The sequence below is a fragment of the Bos mutus genome, chromosome 29 (assembly GCF_027580195.1).
Source record: "Bos mutus isolate GX-2022 chromosome 29, NWIPB_WYAK_1.1, whole genome shotgun sequence".
In the NCBI taxonomy this organism is placed as follows: domain Eukaryota; kingdom Metazoa; phylum Chordata; class Mammalia; order Artiodactyla; family Bovidae; genus Bos; species Bos mutus.
Window position 1 is genome coordinate 15,765,627 of NC_091645.1, and position 18,556 is coordinate 15,784,182.

At 51.1% G+C, this 18,556-nt stretch overlaps 1 protein-coding gene across 4 annotated transcripts in view; it reads left to right on the forward strand.

The window, feature by feature from the left end:
- Positions 1-2,280: 2,280 nt before the first annotated feature.
- TENM4 (teneurin transmembrane protein 4) overlaps positions 2,281-18,556 on the forward strand; it is an 855,551-nt gene continuing 839,275 nt past the window's right edge. For all 4 annotated transcript variants that reach the window (XM_070365001.1, XM_070365000.1, XM_070365002.1 and 1 more), the window contains exon 1: positions 2,281-2,540. The gene's annotated coding sequence lies outside the window, so the exon portion shown is untranslated. The remainder of the gene's footprint in view (positions 2,541-18,556) is intronic.

Below are 18,556 nucleotides of genomic sequence, written 5' to 3' on the forward strand. Positions count from 1 at the left end.
TGCTCCTCAGTTTACATCTGTCTGATGTATCTTCAGGATTCGACTCAGGTTACTCATTTTTGGCAGAAACTCCACAAAAATGATGTGTTATCCCGCTCAGTGCATCACGTCTTGGGGCATATGATGCCTATTTGCCATATTCCTGATGATGATGATGTAGTAATTGCTTGATTAAGGGGGAGTTGGCCAGGCTTTTCAATTGTAATGTTTTCCCCTTTGAAATTAATCAAAGATACTTTGAGACTATGCCAAATATCTTGTGTCTCATCTACTGCACTGCACACCCACAAAGGCAAGGCCTGCTTGCCTCATCGCTGGGTGCACAGAGCCAGAGTGCCAACCACAGAGTAGGTGGTCAACATATATTTGTCAAAGGACTGAATCTGACTGCCAATCACAGCTTATCCTCGGCATTTGATATCTGCGGTGAGGACACAAAGTTGATAAATGTAATTCAAAGGCAGAGACTTGACATTTCAGTTAGTCTCACAGGCTTTGTCACTGGTCAGTGTTCAGTGATCATGAATGTTTAAAAAATAGATTGGACACAGTGTATGGAAATCTCTCACTCCTATCTTCACCCCTCCTGTTAGGAGATGTTGAAGGGCACGCCAGCTCCCCAAGTTTATACTGTAATCTCTGGGATGCCTTTGAAATCAATGGGTGGCAACTGGCTAGTTCGTCTCCTGATCACACAATCGAGATTTTAAAATACACTCGACCTTCTTTCACATTTAGATGACGTTAGTATTGTCACACTTCCTCCTTCATTATGCACTGGAGATCATGGCAATATAATGTAGCAGGAGATCATGAAGGGAGTTTTAAAAGGGGGTGAGAGGGAAGAAAAACTAACATTAGCTGAGCATCTCCTGTATGTCCAGAGCTCCGCGCCCCCCACCCTGCCTTGTTCTCGCTTTTATTCTTCACCATATCTGGTGAGGTAGGGGGTAATAATCCTTTTTACAGGTGAGAAAACTGAGGCTAGAGAAAGAGTAGTGGCCTGCTCTAGTCATACAGCTAGCATGCAGCAGGGCTGAGGTGAGAATCTTTCTGGTTTCTCCCCTAAGCACCAGTAAGTTGCCACTGCACCAAGCTGCCTCTCCCATCATAGAAAAATGTCCTTCTCTTGGAAGCATGCTGGCGATCACGATCCGGACACGCGAAGGACAGGAATCTCTTGGACCACAGTCATTGCAGTTATTTTTTAAATGATTGTTATCACGACTCAATGGCTGTTACCATGGTTTTGGGGAAGTTGTCCGAGGAAGGAGGGCCTTTCCCTGGGCATCTTGCATGCCTGAGGAAGGAACTCAAGTTCTCAGCTCTTAATTACTTCTGGCTGCGCTGCAGCAGCAAGGGCGAGAGAGATCGTCCCTGGAAAAGTGTTGCGAGCGTTGAAATAACAAACGAGGAGTCGGCTGGGGGCGGGGGGGGGGGAGTGGGTCTCGCGCGCCCCCAGAGAGACCCAGATACAGGCGATGGGGGGAGGGAGAGGAGACCAGACAACACTGCAGAGATACGCGGCAGAAAGCCAAAGCGGGAGGAAAGAGAACAAAAGACCCAAGGAGAGGAAGTCAAGAAAAGTCGGGGATAAGGGAGGAGAAAGTTTGAGAAAGGGGGCGAGAAAGCAAGCAAGGACGGTGTAAGACTAGAGGAGACCGAGAAAGATAGGGAACTGAAAGAACTCGGAGAATTCGAGAACAAGGAGGAAATAGGAAAAAAGACGGAGATAGAAGCGGAGGGAAAGAGGGAAGGGGAGAGGGGAGGATGTCGGACAGAACAGAGGGACCGGGCTGACGAGGAGGCGGGTGAGGGGTCCCGGGAGGACGCGCGCGCATCACCTGCGTGGCGCCCCCCGCGCGCCGCGGTGCGGCCCGGCTCCCAGCGCCCGAGCGCCGCGGCTCGCCCAGCCTCCGGGAGGATTGGCTCCCGCCTCCCATTCATGTAGCCTGCGTGTGTGCGTGTGTACGTGTGTGTGTGTGTGTGTGTGTGTGTGTGTGTGTGTGTGTGTGTGTGTGTGTGTGTGTGTGTGTGTGTGTGTCTCGCTCGCCCTCTCTGTGTGTAAGAGAGCGAAGGTGGGGGACGGAGGCAGGCAGGCGAGCAGGCGGGGAGGGGAAGACGAGGAGGGAAGCTATTAAACACACACACACACTCACACACACACACGCGCGCGCGCGCGCGCACCCCCGCCCCAACACCCCCCTCCGCGCCCCCCCCACCCCCCACCCCAAGCCTCGGGATTGCAGCTGTTTAATGTGGGCCAGCAGTGCTGGCAGGGACGCCGGCCGGGAGCGGCCGGGAGCGGCGGCCGGGCGTGCGCGCGCGGCTGGAGACTCGCTGGGGCTCCGCTCCCTGCGGGAGCTATTGTTGGTCTCACTGGAGCTGAGCGCGGAGCCGGGACCTGCTCCTTCCTGGGCGCCTGCCTGCTCGGGCACGCGGAGCCCCGCCGCCTAGAGTGAGAGGAGCCACCGGTGCGGCGTCTCGCCTCTCTGCCGCCCTCCTCCTCGCTTCCCCGGCGGCGGCAGCCTGCAGCCACGGTAAGGCGGCGCGATCCGCTCTACGGAAAAGCGCCTTTGGGGACACCGTGGTGGAGCCTCGCCTGCTCTCTCTCCTCTCGGCGCTCGTTAGCCGGGGAAGGGTCGGGGCAGCTCGCGCGGATGCCCAGGGCTCCCGGAGACGCTCGCTCGCTTCCCCGGCCCGCACCGGGTGAGGCAGCGAGGACGGCTGGGGTTTCCGGGGAGGCGAGTGGGTCTGGAGCCCCGAGCCTCCACCGCGCAGCCCCCCGGAACCCCACCGCAGAGTGGAGCCTGGAAGCCAAGGCTAGGGGAGAGCTGCGAGATTGGGCGCATGCTGGGGTTCGTCGGCCTTGCCCGGGTCCCCTTCCCCGCCCTGGCCCCAGCGTCCGCAGCCCCTTTGCGGACCCGACCGCCACAGGGCGGGCGCTGGAGAAGCCCGCGAGGCGGCGCCGGGCTCCCGGGCTGCATGCAGCCTGCCCTGTCGGGCTAGAGCCGGCTGCGGCGACCCCGCGCGCCCTGCGATTGGAACCGAGAACCAGGAGACGCGACCCCAGCCCCGTGCCCTCTGCAGCCGACGCGGCGCTCCTCTCTAGCCCGCCGCCCTGCCGCGGTGTCCATGTTCCCCTCGGAGCGAGTTGAGGCTGCAGCCCCTGGGTGGACACTCGGAGCGCTCCTGTGTGTGAGTGTGAGTGTGAGTGTGTGTGTGTGTGGGAGGGGGAGAGAGAGAGAGGTGGCACCCCAGCTTCGGGGAAATGTGCTCTGGGATGAAATGTGATCAGTGAGCTCCTTAGTCATTATCCTCGCGGTTTAAAAATGCAGTCTATATTAGGAGCACTCGGGAAGGGGAAGGTGGTCTCGAGGAGTGTGTGTGTGTGTGTGTGTGTGTGTGTGTGTGTGTGTGTGTACGTACAGGCAACCAGGGAATACAGTCAACTACTGGGGTGAAGGTAGGTTCAACTGGTGAGTCCTCCTTGGCGGGGCAGTAGGGTGGGCTTTGCTGGCCGCTGCCCGCCCTTCTCTGCCCTGCCTCCGCCTAGGCGAGGTTGGAAAGTACTGGAAATTCAACTGCGTGGTCTGTAACTTTGGAAACTGGCTCCCCTTTCAGGGCGAAACGTTAAGGCGATTTGTATACATTCTGGTCCATGGGGACGAGGGTATTATTACTCGTTTGGGTTACGGAGTCTTCTTTAGAACCGCAGCAGTCCCCTGCTCGGTCCCTTATCCGCTCCAACCACCAGCCCCGGCGAGGTTTGTAGAGACGCAGCTCTCTGTAAGCCACCCATGCGGCGAAAGCGGCGCCGGGGGCAGCCGGGGTTTGGCCGAGTCCTGCTCGCACTCTTGGTATTTGACTAGCCCAGGAGAGCGCCCTACCGCTTGTGGAAGGCGGTGGCGGGGGACGCTCGGTGTTTGACCGCGGGGCTGAGACGATGTCCATGTGCTGAGCGGTGCGGCCACGCGCACCGGGAGATCAGCCGAACGGCATCGCGGGCAATTACATAAACTGCCTCAGTGATTACCCGGAACCTTGATAGGAGCCCCAGGTTGGCGAAGGACAAGCCCGAAAGTTTGCTAGCTTGAGGAATGTAAGTACCGGGCGCCCCCACCCCGGGACCAGAGAGGAGAGCGACGCCCCGCATCACGGCGCCCACCCCCGCGATGGGCGTTGGGTGCCGATGCCACTGTCCTCCCCCTCCCCCCAAAGAACCGCAGATCGAGGCAGGGGCCGGGAAAGGATCTGGGATTGATGAGAGAGAAAAAGCCGGTCAGAACTCAGGGTCCTCTGAGTTCGCAGGGGACCAAGGCTCCACCTTGGGGGGTGAGGGAGGCCTTCCAGGGAATGCTGTATTAAGAAACCGGCGTTGTGTCCTAGGGGACCCCAAAGGCCCTCTTCTTTGCTTCTCCGAGCGCCTCCTCCCCATCTTCCATACGCAGTGCCCTTCATGTGTTTAGAAACCTGCCCGCGATGCCTGGTCCCCCCTCGGAGAGGCCAAGCATCCCGGCAATGCAGGCCCACTCCGGCGCGGGCTTGGAGAGAGAGGGAGTCCGCCAGCACCAGGTACCTATTCCTGGCTTCCCGGGCCAGGCCGGCGCGGATCCCATGGGTGCCGAGTGCGGCTTCCCCTCGCCTGGCTTCTCTGCCTCGTAGACGGCAGTTTGCTTCTGTTGTGTTTCTTCTCCGCATCTCGCTGCTTCCCTTTGCCGCCTGCAGCACGTTGATGGGCTTTGATAGAGAAACCACAGTAGTGGAGTGGTGTTTTTTTGTTTTTTTAAATCTTGTTTTTCGCCTGTAGAGGGATTAGGCAGCCAGACCTGGCAGTGCCCTGCAGACCGCTGAAGTCTGGGGCACAGCAGCTCTGAGCTACCTCCTCGCTCAGCCGTGGGGGTGGCGGCGTGCACGGAGGGGGAATGTTTTGTTTTTCCCACATTCCAGCGTCCAGAAACCCCGCATTCCCTCCCCCGCGGCCCCCACCCCGCCGAAATCCCGGGTCTTGTCTGAGTGTGTTCCGCGCTGTAAAATAAATCCTCCCTCTCGCAGACCTGTGGGGCTGTTCGGATTTCCTGCCGCTGCCATGATCCTTAACAATGCGATTGCAAAGCTCGTGCTCGGCTGGGAAAAATCCCCAGGTGCCGGCCGGCCTCGCCTTGACCTTGCTGAAGGCGCCTTTAACCCGGCTGCCGGCGGGAATCGGGCCGGGCCCGCGGGGGTCTGGGGAGGGGCGGGGTGTGCCCCGGAGGTGCTAGCTTCACCCCCGGGGCAGGGTCGCCGCTGGGCCGCCGCGGGGAGGGGACGGGGCTCCGCAGCAACCTGTTTCCCTGCGCTCAGGGGCCACGCATTCCTGCCCCTCGCCTCGGCGCTGGCCCCGCGTTACCCTCCTCCCCGCCCACCTCTGGCCACCTCCAGGGGTCCACGGTGGGAGACGCGGATCGAGCCCCGATCGCGCTTCACACCCCCCACCCCCACCCCCGACGTCTGCCCGTGGTCCCCGGCGTGGGGCTCCTGGGCCAACAGAGCCGCAGTCCGCGGGAGCTGGGCCGCTGGGTAGGCGGGGTCGGGGTGGGAAACCCGATCCGAGATCTCAGCGTTCCCGGCCAAGTTGCCGCCCCCGGCGCGGCGAGGAGTCCGCGTCGCGCGTCTCTCCCCTCTCCCCTCCCTGCCCTCCATCTTCCCCACCCCCGGCGCGCTCCGGGCGCCCTGCCGCTCAGCTTCGCCGAGAGCTTTCTTCGCCAAAGTTACAAGAGATGTTTTCACAGGTGGTGGCGGTGGAAGCAAGTTTTATGTGTGTGTGCGTGTGCGTGTGCGTGTGCGTGTGTGTGTATTCGCGCGCACGCGCTTGGGAGGGGAAGTGCGCTTGGAGGGGAGGTACGCGGGAGGCCAGTCATCTCGCAAAAACCAGATTCCTCTCTTTGTGGGCGTTGTAAGGGGACGCTGCGGCAGAATCTGTTTTCCCTGGTGACGGAAAGGATGGGAAGTCCTTGCACCTGGTGGACCTGGACCCGTTGGAGCAGATTTCCCGAGGCGATCGTGTGTCTCCTCTCCACCGCGGTGCTTTGAGAATGTTTGAAGGTTTAGCCGTCCCCACGTCCCTCAGGACTTAGACGTTCACATAGTTTTAGGGGACTAATTCAGGGAAGGTTTGATTCCTACCACCTGTCTTTCAGTGCGTGGGGGCAGGGGGCAGGTTGGTGTGCGAACTCGCCAAGTCTGTGGTGGGGAAGTTGTCAGGGATGGGAAGGTTTTCCAGAAAGATCTCTTGGATTCATCCGTCAGCCTCTCTTGAGGAGGGTGGTGGGCGGAATGTGGGCAGTAGGCCAATGAAGCATCCTACTGGACCGTGGGGAGAAAAGGGTCGGTCTTGCTCAGTGCGGGGCGCCAGAGGACAGAACCAGGGCTCAACCCTAAAAAGAACCACCAGAAGACAGTTCTGCAAGCGAGTGGAATGACCTGGAATATGAAGTAGTGAGCTCTGTAGGAACACATGTTGCCTTTGAAGGCTGGGTATTGTAGGAGTGGGCGGTTGGTTTGGATCTCCAAAGGCTCTCCTCCCATAGATCTGACTCTAGGTGGTAGGCTCTCCTCCGTGGTTTTGTGGCGGTAAATCCAGAGGATGTGACTTTAACCCCTTAATTTCCTGGACTGGAGTCAAGACTCTATGGCCTTAGGCAAGTTTCCTTTGAAGCTTCAGCCCCCTTGCCTGTAAAATAGGAAGATACTCTCTAGTTTCCAGCGTTGTAAGGATTAAGGTCCATAGAGCCTCTGACATACTGCAGGCCATTCACAGATGGTCATTCCCCCCACCTCCTTCAACCCTTTACAACGTGTTGCTTTGAGGGTAGGGGATGGGCAGGGAAATCAACAACCCCAGAAAAACCAGCAATATTGCATCCACAGTCTATTTAAAACCAGCTCAAATGCTTGAAACAAAAATATCTTCTCTTTTCTTAGAAAAGTCATTTCCAGTTTTGTTAGAATTTCTCCCTCATCGAGTCCCTTTTTTTTTTTTTCTGACAGAATTACATCCTCATGCAGATTGGCTTGTTACATAACCTGATATTTCCAGATCAAAAGTTACAAATAATGGGGGGAAAAAGGTGATTAAGAATTTAAGGTACTGTTGGATGAGGCAAGCAAGGGAGATGAGACAAGCAAGGGACTGAGTTTGAGACGCTTGCTCACACTCTTTAAGTGTGTTAGAGGTTGAAGGAGAATGAGGCCTACTAATGGCACCCCACTCCAGTACTCTTGCCTGGAAAATCCCATGGACAGAGGAGCCTGGTGGGCTGCAGTCCATGGGGTCTCGAAGAGTCGGACACTACTGAGTGACTTCACTTTCACTTTTCACTTTCATGCATTGGAGAAGGAAATGGCAACCCACTCCAGTGTTCTTGCCTGGAGACTCCCAGGGACAGGGCAGCCTGGTGGGCTGCCATCCATGGGGTCGCACAGGGTCGGACACGACTGAAGCAACTTAGCAGCAGCAGCAGCAGCAGCAAGCACATAGTATAGACCCTCACTGGGTCCTTAGCTGCCTGTCTGGTTCTAACAGGTGGTGACTCTGCCTGGGCCCCAGCCTCTCCTGATGTTCCTGTCCCAGTACACTCTCCCACATCCATAAATGCAGGTTTGATTCCAAGAGCCTAGCAGGGTAAATCCACATCAATTTCAGATCTAAAGAGCTGAATTTTACCTGCCTTCTAACATGGTCTATCAGCCTGGCTTATTGTAACTGAAAACTAAATCACTCCATCTTGGCTTTGCTCTGAAAGACTGCTATGGGGGCCACTTTGAAAGTCACACATGCCCCAGTTCCCAGGGAACCAGGCATGCATGGATCCCTGAATTTATAGTTTTCCATAAGGAAGGCTGCTAATGAAACTGTAAATGTAGAGGCTTAGTCCTCTGTGGGTTATATATTTATTACTTTGTCACAATTTTTTTCTAACTTTTATTGTCTTTATTCTAATTACCAAAGTTAATATATGTTCACTGTAGCAAAGTAAGCCAATGCAGAGAAAAGCAAAAAGAAAATGTTTCACCACATTCGGGGTTGTACCTTGTGACTTCTCTTTATGACTAGAAAAAATGAGATCATAGTTACAGTATTTTCAGTGCTTATTTTTGTTACTTGATAAATCTTTCCATGTTATGACTTTTTCCCCATGGCAACATTTTTAATGGGTACATAGAACCCCAACATTTTAATATGGCGTAATTTAGTAGAACAGTACACAAATTTTGACTTTTGGTTTATTTTTATTTTAGTTTTTTATTATTATCACAAAGCTGCAGTGATTATTCTTGTACACACTGGGCAATTTTAGCATTTCCTTGAGATAAATCCCCAGAAAGCAGGATTGCAGGGTCAGAGGCATATGCCATGGTGAGACTTCTGTCACACATGAAAAGGAGTGGGGTCCCTTGTGATTTCTACTTCATCTTTTAAACCAGAATATGGCTGCTTACTTTGCAGTTCTTTGCAGGCATGAGGGACTAGGTAGGAGAGGGAGGTAGGGGTGATAATCAGACTTCAAGCAGGGGATTTGCATAACTTTGAGCCTTTCTGCAAAACTGATAGGCAAATCATTTTTTCCAAGAACATTTTCCTTCTCTGGCTGTCTTGGAATCATCACTCACTGTAGCCCTTCAGCCAGCAATGGAGATAAAATATGTAGATATGTGTCTCTGTATTGTAGGTGAGGCTGGTTCCCTGGTGAATGACAGACGTTCCTCAGAGAATTGAGTGTGTCTTTGCATTTGGATTCCCCTCTCCCTGCACCCCGTTTTTGCTTCAGAGGCCTTAGAAAAGTTTGCAAAGGAAGCCACCCCAAGGTAAGCTTATCCTCCCTTTCCCAACCCCACTGTCCACTGCATGGCATTTATTGGGACAAGCAGCCTAAAAGTCTCACTTTGTGATCCCTGGGCACAATTAAAAAACAAATGAACAGCAACAACAACCAAAAACCACCTACTTGCTGTTCCTAAGGTGGTAGTTGGTCTCTACTCTTGTCCCATCCTTGCCTGGGCCGTTTCAGTCCCCAGATGTGTTTGCCAGCCTTCCTTCGTCTTTCACGCATCAGATTTCTGTGACCCAGAAAAGATTTGTTCCCTGTGGTTAGAGGACTCGTCCTCTGACAAAGTATTGTGTAGAGCCAGTGGGGGAAGTCCAGTCCTCCTGTTTCCAAGGTGTCCCCAGGCTCAGCAGGAGACATTAGGAGTTCCTTTAGATCGGATGGAGAGGTCTGATGTCGTGGTCACCATAAAGGAAACCTGCTTTGCTGGTCGCAGACTCTGACTTCTGACAAGTGTTTAGATGCTGCCTTGATACTGACACACTCCACTTTCACTTGGGGGAGGTGACGGAGTATTTTTGTCCTTTGCCACATCCCGAACATCAAATTGGGGCTTTTCTTTCATTTGTGAAATAAAAAGGAAACAGCACATCGATGTAGCAGGATCTCAAGAGCAAGTATGCCTTGCCCCCCCACCCTGTCCCTTGAGCCCTGCATTTGCTTTGCCAGTGGATGGTAAATGTGGCCTGAACCTACAGTGAGGAAAGGGTGTAAGAGGCAACTGATTAATCACTATGATCATCAAGAACCTTAGGTTTTTAAGAATGTTTGTCTCACAAAAGACCCCATTTTCTCGCTGTGGAATGATTGTTGATTTCTAAAAGTCTGATCTTTGACATCTTTGAAAGTCAAACCAGAGAGCTGGAGTTTGGTGAAACACTTGCCAATTCCTGAAATTAGTTTCCCTCTCTAGAAAACTAGGTTGGGAGACGAGTGTAGATTTGATGTTTTATAAATTTGTGCTTCTCAAACTTTAACCCACGTTACTGGAGAATCTTGTTAAGGTGTGAAGAGTCAGACATGACTGACTTCACTTTCACTTTTCACTTTCATGCATTGGAGAAGGAAATGGCAACCCACTCCAGTGTTCTTGCCTGGAGAATCCCAGGGATGGAGGAGCCTGGTGGGCTGCCATCTATGGGGTCGCACAGTGTCGGACATGACTGAACGACTTAGCAGTAGCAGCAGCAGAGTAGGTCTAAAGATCCTTAGGACCCAAGAATCTGCATTTCTGACCAACTCTCAGCGGGTACTTTGCTGCTGGTCCATGGCCCAACTTGGAGAAGCAAGATCTCAAGCTACATCCTACTCTGACCTTATTACAGAAAGTAATAATAGTGACTGCTAGACGTCAGGAGGAGCTGACTTGTAGTCTGGTGTTGTAAAGGATGTGTCTGTTCTTGCCTTTTGAGTTTTGAGAATTGGCATCTTCATTTTCTCAGACAGGCTGGGGAGGGACTTTGTCAACTCTCTCATCCTGTGGTTGTTCAGGAAGTGGAAGAACGGGGCAGGAACAAAACAAACTGAGTGCCTCTGTATGTCAGGTAGCTGCTGTTATCACCATGTTCTCTATGGGGAGACAAGCTCAATAAGGTGAGCCATCTGTCCAGGACACACACCAAGGCTCAGAATTTGATTGCACACCTCTCTGACCCCCAGACCTTATTTTTCTTAGAATGGCAACTTTGTAGCTTTCTAGAATGCCAGGTAATTAAAACTGAGTGCTTATTAGCAAAGTGTTTCCCTTTAGAGGTGCTTCTACTGGGCCTACTTTAAGAATGGATCCAGACATTTCAAAATTTGCATCATTGTCAGGCAAGCAATTAAAGTGCTTAAGGGCTTAAAAGCAATTTGTTCAAGTTGGTTAAATATCCGCCCTCCCCAATCTTGTTTGTTTTATTAATTTACTCATCAAACTGTGACATCAAAACCATTGCAAACGTAAATTTCAGTATCTTCCGATTGGTGGAACCTTTCAAACAAAAGAACCTGGCATTGATGAGATCCACGGTGGAAGGATCTGGTGCAGGGTGAGTCAGAGAAATCAGCCTTTTACTAAACAAACCCAGCCTTGCTTTGGCCTCTGGATGAGTATTGGTCGTTAAAACGTTTTATTAACGTGTAATTATTCTGAGAACCAGTCAGCAACGCAGCTCTTGGCAAAAACATTCATTAGCTGATCTTTACATCACCCCCAGATGGCAGATTAATAGCATTAACCCTGCATCTGAGAGAACAAATGGACACCCAGCGATGAGGGTAGAAGAGGCAGACTCTTGCCTTGCAGGAAGGATGGCAGAGGCACTGGGGGACTCTATGAGTGTGTCACTCAGAAAATCCTAGGTGGTACACTAGGTACTCCAGAGCTGCGCTGTGCAATGTGGCCACCAGTCACAATTTGAGTTCAATTTAATTAAAGTTTAAATCAAACTAATAATTCATCTCCTCCATTGCTCTAGCCGTATTTCAGGTGCCCAGGAGAGGAGAGTGGCTACCATATCAGACTGTGAAGATACAGATCATATCCATCATCCATCGCACAAAGTTCTGTTGGACAGTGTTGATCTAGAAGCTTGGGATCATCTGACAAATGCAAAGGTCCTTACCCCATGAAACTCTCATGCAAAATTTCCTAAAAGGATACCTGATGTTTGGTATTTTTATAATTTTATAATCCAAGCTGTGGCTGAGTACTTCTGGGTGGCGGGTAGGGACCTAGTTCAAGTCCCTGTTCATCCACATACTCGTTGAATGACTAGAGGTAGGTTATTGAACGAGTATTTACATACTCTGAGCCTCTTTGCAGATCCGTGCTACTATTTTTCACTTGCTAGCCAAGATTATTTGTCAGACAACATTGGATTCTGGAGAGGATGCTGGGAGAAAGGTACTCTCCTTTGCTGCTGGTGGAAATGCAAATTAACCTACCCTTTTAGAAAAGCAATTTGGCAATAACTGTCAGTAGTCCTAGAAACACTTATTCCCTTTATTCCAGTATTCGGATTCTAGGAATCTAGCCAAAGGAAATAATCAGAGATGGGCAGAAAAGATGAAGAATAAAAATGTTCATCGCAGTGTTATTTATAATGGTGAAAAAAGAAGAATAGGAATTGGATCGGACAAGTTAAATATGGCAGAGCCAAGCAGTGGGATATCATGCAAAGATTAAGTGTTGTTTCTGACATGTTTTTTGTGACATGGGAGAAAGCCACAAAGAAATTTATGTTTAGAAAAATACCAAATGCTCTACTATTAAAACCCAAATATATTTGTCAAAGCAGGCATTTGTTGAAACAGAGCTAAGAAGAAATAGACAAGCTAGTAAAGGTTGCAACCTGTGAATTAATAGAATTTTTTGATGATTTTGAGAGAATCACTTTAGCTTTTTCCTCTGCATTTTGTACTTTATTTTTTCTCTTATTTTACGCATCACAGTGCGTGGGCTTCTCACTGTGGTGGCTTCTCTTGTTGTATAGCATGGGCTCTAGGTATATGGGCTCAGCAGTTGCGGTGCAAGGGTTTAGCTGCTCCTCAGCATGTGGGATCTTCCCGAACCAGATCGAACTCCTGTCCCCTACATTGGCAGCTGGACTCTTGACTACTGGAAAGTGAAAGTGAATCGCTCAGTCGTGTCTGACTCTTTGCGACCCCATGGACTAGAGCCTACCAGGCTCCTCCGTCCATGGGATTTTCCAGGCAAGAGTACTGGAGTGGGGTACCATTGCCTTCTCCAAGGCATCTTCCTGACCTAAGGATTGAACCCGGGTCTCCTACATTGTAGGCAGATGCTTTACCGTCTGAGCCACCAGGGAACTACTAGAGCACCGGTGAAGTTTGGATTTCTTTTAAATTTTTTTTTAACTAAGCCAACCTGCAATGTTTGGCCACACGTGCCCCGCTGTGCCCTCCCCAGTGCTGTGCCGTCAAGCGCTCTCAGCTCTCCCTGTCTGCCCTTTCTAGCAGTTTGGCATTTCTGGCTTATCCCATCCAGTGTTTGTCTACCGCCAAGGCCAGGAAGTGCTTCCTAGCATCCAACCTGAACTGCTCCTTATGGCCCCTGAAGTCAGTTTCTCTGTGTATGCGCTCTGAGGTGGTTCCCACTAACCAGCGTGGAATATTGGGAAGAGCATCAGCTTCGGAGCCGGAAAGAACTGGGTCAGACCCTGACACCCACTACCTCGCTGTGTGACCTTGGGCAACCTTCTGAGCCTCAAAGCTCTCATCTGCAAAATTGGGAACACAGGTGAGCTCATCTCATATCGAGTGGCTGTGAGGATTAAGTGTTCATTCAGGAGAACACCTGGTACAAGGGGGCAGATGACCCATGGAGGATGTCAGCTCCTTGTCTGCCAGGATCCTCCCTGGAGGTTGGTAGGCTCCCCACTTTCCTGATGGAGATGGGCATCTGGTGTTGCAGGACTCGTCCCCAACACACGGCTTTGGGTTTGCAGAGCTGGGACTTGATGGATTGTGGCCGATGCTGAGTCGTGGACCTTCTCAGGTACAGGCTGGCAAGCTCTGTTGCTGCCTGGCCTATTTTCTTTTGTTTTATCAGTTTCCTGGGATGCACTTCATCCTAATCCTGTGTAAACCCCTCAATATTTCCTAGCCACGTGCTCCGTCCCTCTCAAGGAATAAATAAAGCAGACTGTTCTGTTATTGCAGGATGAATGATTATAACAAACAAACAAAAAAAGATGCTTAAATCAAAAGTAGCCCTGATAGAGTAACAGAGGTCGGGTACTCAGCTTGGAACCCCTTCCCAGGTCTCCAGAACCCTGTGGCTCAGCTCACTTTTTTGCCATCTTGTGAAACCGCCGCCCACACTTCCTATCTTGGTAGCTTGTAAGAGACCCCGAATTTGTGGACAGCCCCACTACCAGTTATGACACTTCATTTCTGTGGGACTTTGACAAGTTGCTTAATGTCTACACTCCTTAGTTTCCTTATCCATAAGTTGGGGATAATGATGATGATTTGGTAGGATTATTGAGAGGATTATCAGGAAAGAATGTGGCACTTTTGTGAGTCCTTATCATTGTTGAATGAGCATCTTTTTTTTGAGGGCCACCTGAATCATGAGGGTTTTTTTTCCTCCACTATGGATAGTTCTCCCATGTACTTCAGTTAAGTGTTTTTCAAAGCCATGTAGGACAGTAGTCAATTCTAGTGCATTTGGGGTTGAATTCTCTGTTTGTCACCTAGTAGCTGTATGAAGTCAAGTAACTTCTCTGAGCTTTCAACAGCTTTTCACTTCTAAAATGGAAAATAGAAGTCTCTACCCCAAACAGTTGGTGTGGGGTCGGTAAAGCTGGTGAAGTGCCTGACGGGCTGCGTCTTCTGTGTGAATGGTGGCTCTTGCCGTTGCTGTTTTTCCTTCCTGTTACCCCCTCGCCCACCTGGCTCTTGACCTTCTGATTCTTGCTTGCAGAGTCTTGACTGAACTGTCATCACAGTTCACAGTGGACCTATGTGTGTGTTGGTGTGGGTGTTGGGCAGGGTGCTGGGAGGGTTCAAGCCAGCTTGTTTCTGGCGTTTGCAGGTCAAACTCTAAGAGGAACTCTGGCACCCCTGCCTTGTGAAAATGGAGGTGTCTGTAGAAATAGAAAAGCCAAGGGGCTCAGGATGTAGACCACGGTCCTTTTTTCTGACTCCAGCTCTGGCCTTTTGCCAGTCCGCCCAGCCAGGTCAGAGTCTTGTTCCACCTGCTTCTCCCAGCTGCTGTCAGATGCTGGATTTTGAGTTCCAGCTCAGCGCCCTGCACAGTGGGTCCCAGGCTTGACTGTGTCTCAGAATCAGCCGGGAGCTGTTATCAATGCCCAGCTCCACCCTAGAGCGCTCTGAATGGCTCTAGCTGGGACCTGGCCACAGAGCTCTGCAGAGCTCCCCAGCTGATGTGAAAGTGTAACCCAGACTGAGAAATGGTGCAGAGTTATAGAGCCTCATGACATATTTGTTCTCTCTCTTCTTCAAAGAAGTGTTGAGGAATTTATGTATGAGGTGGGTGACCTAATTTATTTGAGCCAAGGGACTACAGATATAGCAATCAAGGCTTCTTTCCCACCCCTTCCCTGGGCCTTCTGGGCGAACTGGGGCATCTGGGTCAGAAAAGTAGCCCTCCTCTCAGCCTGTCTTCTCGTTCCAACACAGTTGTGTTCTGAGTGCCGGGAAGGGCCTAGCCCTCGCTGGGGGATGTGGTGATATTGCTTTGACCTGGTTTTGCTGCTTTTATGTTCGTTTCTGGGCAGAGCCCTATTAACTATTCATGCACGGCCCTCCACCCAGCCAGCAGGGCCTCGGGATTCCCTGAGTAGAGGAGGGAATGTCTGAGCCGTTTCTGCTTCCTAGAGAAGGCTGAGATGGGAGTAGCTCACCAGGGCTGGTGCCCGAGAATTGACACGATCTGAGGGCCTGGAGACCTTGCACATCTGGAAGGTTTGGGTGATTTTTACATCTTCAAATAATGACTGTTTTCTTGAGAAACCCTCTTAACTTGAGATAATCTCAAACCCACCCCAAGCTGGGAAAACATGTTGTGTTCTGGAGAGGGCCTTTGAAACTTAACGAGCCCAGGCACCGCCTGGGGACTTGTCCAAGCATGGGCTCTGACTGAGTTGGTGGGAGCATGGGCCTGAGACTCTGCACTTCTAATAAGCTCCCAGAAGCTGCTGATGCTGTTGGTTCGAGGTCCACAGGTTCTAAAACCTTGATCTTCCTTCCTGCTCCTGCTTGCCCTCTGCCTCTGCCTCATCTCCCCAGGCTCAGTGGAGTGCCAGGGCCTGTGGAGTCTTGTCAGATTCACACATCTCCTTGTTGGTATTGCGGTGGCCTTGGTGGCGGCAGCCGCAGTGGCACAGTAGGGACAGTAGAGACTGGTCATTTTCATCATAGAAAGATTGCAGTTTGAAGTCTTACCGTGTCCTCTTCAGGCTTTTATTTTCAGGTCCTCAAACTAATTAAACCTCACGGCACGTTGTGGAACAGGTACTGACTTTTATTGCTAGGATAAATAGCACTCCGAAAATTTTGTAACATTTATCATGTTTTTATTTAATGTGATTTCTTTCTGATGATACCAGTAGTACACGTAAGCAACAGAAAAACATAAAAACTTAACCCAGAGAACAAATGAAAATGACCCGTAACCCTGCCGTGTAGCGGTGGCTCCTCCCAGCATTTTGGTTTTCTGTCCAGTATTGAGTCTACATATAATACTACTCCCCCTCCCCCAGCAGTTGTAGCAGAGTGTTCTCATAGTTTTGTAACCTTAATACATCACATTTTCTCTCCAAAATGACTTTAAAATAGCCACACAGTACTCCCTCATAAGAATATGTCATTATTTGTTTAACCAGTTTCCTTTTGTTGTTTTCAGCTTTTTTTTTTACCACTGTCAGTAATGCTGAGATCAACATTTTAATGTGCTTGTCTCTTTATTTCCTTCAGCCCAGTTTCTTTACTTCAAATTGCTGGGTCAGAGGTTATGCAACTTTTTAAGGCTTTTAATATGTGATGCTCAATAGTCCTCAGGAAGGACTGAGCCCAGTTTGAGTTCCCTCTGGTTTTGCTAGGAGTTAGGTCAGGAAGTTGTCATTGTCTGCATTTTATGTGGGGAGCTGTGCCTCACCAGCAGTATCAGGGTATCACCCAGGACAGACGTGCCCTGCAGGCACCCCAGCTCCTGGCCAGTGTGCGTGGAGTGGTATCTGTGCTGGATGAGATGGTCATTGGACTGCTAGGGTGACCAGGACCACACTGCTTCCTGGATCTGTGAAGGCATTTGCATTTTTGGGGGAAGAGGGGAAGGGAGAAGAAAGTACTAACACAGTGTCTCCCAAACTTTAGACTCCGAATCAAAATATATCCAGATCCTGACCATCCCCACCACCATCTTCTGGTACCATTAGCTTGCCTCCCTGGTTTCCTGCTTCGATCCTTGCCCCCCAGCATTTCAGCACAGCAGCCAGAGTGATCCTGTTTAAGACGTGATCACATTAAAATGTGAATCCGGACACATCACCCGTCTGTTCAGAACTCTGCAGCGGCTCCTCGTTTGCCTTGGAGTAAGTCACAGTCCTTACAGGACGTGCAAATAGCCCCTCCGTGGTCCAACGAAGCCCACCTCTTGCTTAGTTGGAACATGTCAGGCCCACTCCTGCCTCAGGGCTGTGCCTTCTGCCCTGAGTCATCTTCTCCTGGACGTCTGCATGGCTGGGTGCTCACCTCCAGGTCTTTTTCTCCTCCATCACCTTTGCCTTCTCAATGAGATCCCCCCCTAACAGTCCTCTTGTGTTGGTGGCCATCCCTCTTCCCTGCCCCTCGTTTTTCAGACCTCTCCTACCCTGCTATATTTTCTTTCCATGGTGTTAAATACTATGTATTATGATTTTAGCAAGATCACTCTGACTGCTGTGTTACGAATAACCTGAGGGGCTGTGGGGCAGTTCAAGGGCAGAGCATACTATATAATTTACTCCTTCCTTAAGCATGTGGGCTGTGGACATAAATAAAGACTGCCCAACTTCGAGCAAGCCGAGGCTGATTATTCAGAGCCTGCAACAAGGGAGTCAGCCACCATCGCTCACCTTGGGTTTGACTCAAAGGCAGGTAGAGCAGTGGGAAAGGTTAACAGTGGGAAAAAGGGAGGCCCCGGAGTGCTGCTTTGGTTGAAGGCTGTTGGCTTGAGGAAGCTGGGGGTGGGCTATCCTTTGTGATTGGTTTAGGAAACCTATTTGCCTGTTTCTCATTGGTCCTTTCCTAGAGAGCCCTGGTGGCTCACTCAGTAAAGAATCTGCCTGCAATGCAGAAGACCTGGGTTCGATTCCTGAGGTCCGGAAGATCCCCTGGAGAAGGAAATGGCAATCCATTCCAGTATTCTTGCCTGGAAAAATCCCATGGACGGAGGAGCCTGGAGGGCTACAGTCCATGGGGTCGCAGAGCTGGACACGACTGAGCGACTAGCACTCTCACTCACTCGGATTGGTCCTCAGGTGGCAGCAGGGAGCAAAGATTAGGAAAGCTGGCAGGTGACGGACCAAGTCTTGACTGTGTGGGGCTGGCTGTTGCAGAGCTGGGGGTGAGAGTTCTGTTTTCATCTGCTCTGGCTGGTTTGCATCTGTTTGGCCTCTCATGACTGTGGTGAGTCTCCACGAGGCAGCCATCTTTGTCTCTTGTCCTCTGAGGTAATTCCTGTGCTTAGAGAGTGTCTGCCAATGAGAGCCGCTCAATCCTTGCTGAATTGTGTGTTGCATTTGGCCCGCATAACCTCACTGAGTCCTCGCAACAAGCTGAGGTCTTACTTTTCCCATTTTCCAGAGGAGGAAGGGGGACGCAAAGAGGTTAGACTTCTTAGCCAAGGTCACCCCCCATTGGTGAGTCAGGGAGCCAGGGTTCCTACCCAGATCTACCTGACCATAAAGCAGATGTCGCTTCCAGGAGCTGTTCGTGGTTCATCTGCAGAAAACCGAGGGCTGGGGAACTCGTCCACTCTGCCTTGAGGCAGGAGCAAGGTACACACAGCTTCACAGGTCTCTGAATTTTGAGCTAAAACTTTTCATAGAAGATGTGCAGCCTCTCCTGACAACTTCCCGCACTGATGACCAGTGCCTGGTAGCAAAAATTAATTAAGGCTCCTAGAAGGAGAATTTCCCTTTATTACCTAACCCTGATAATACCTCTAGAATGTGGAA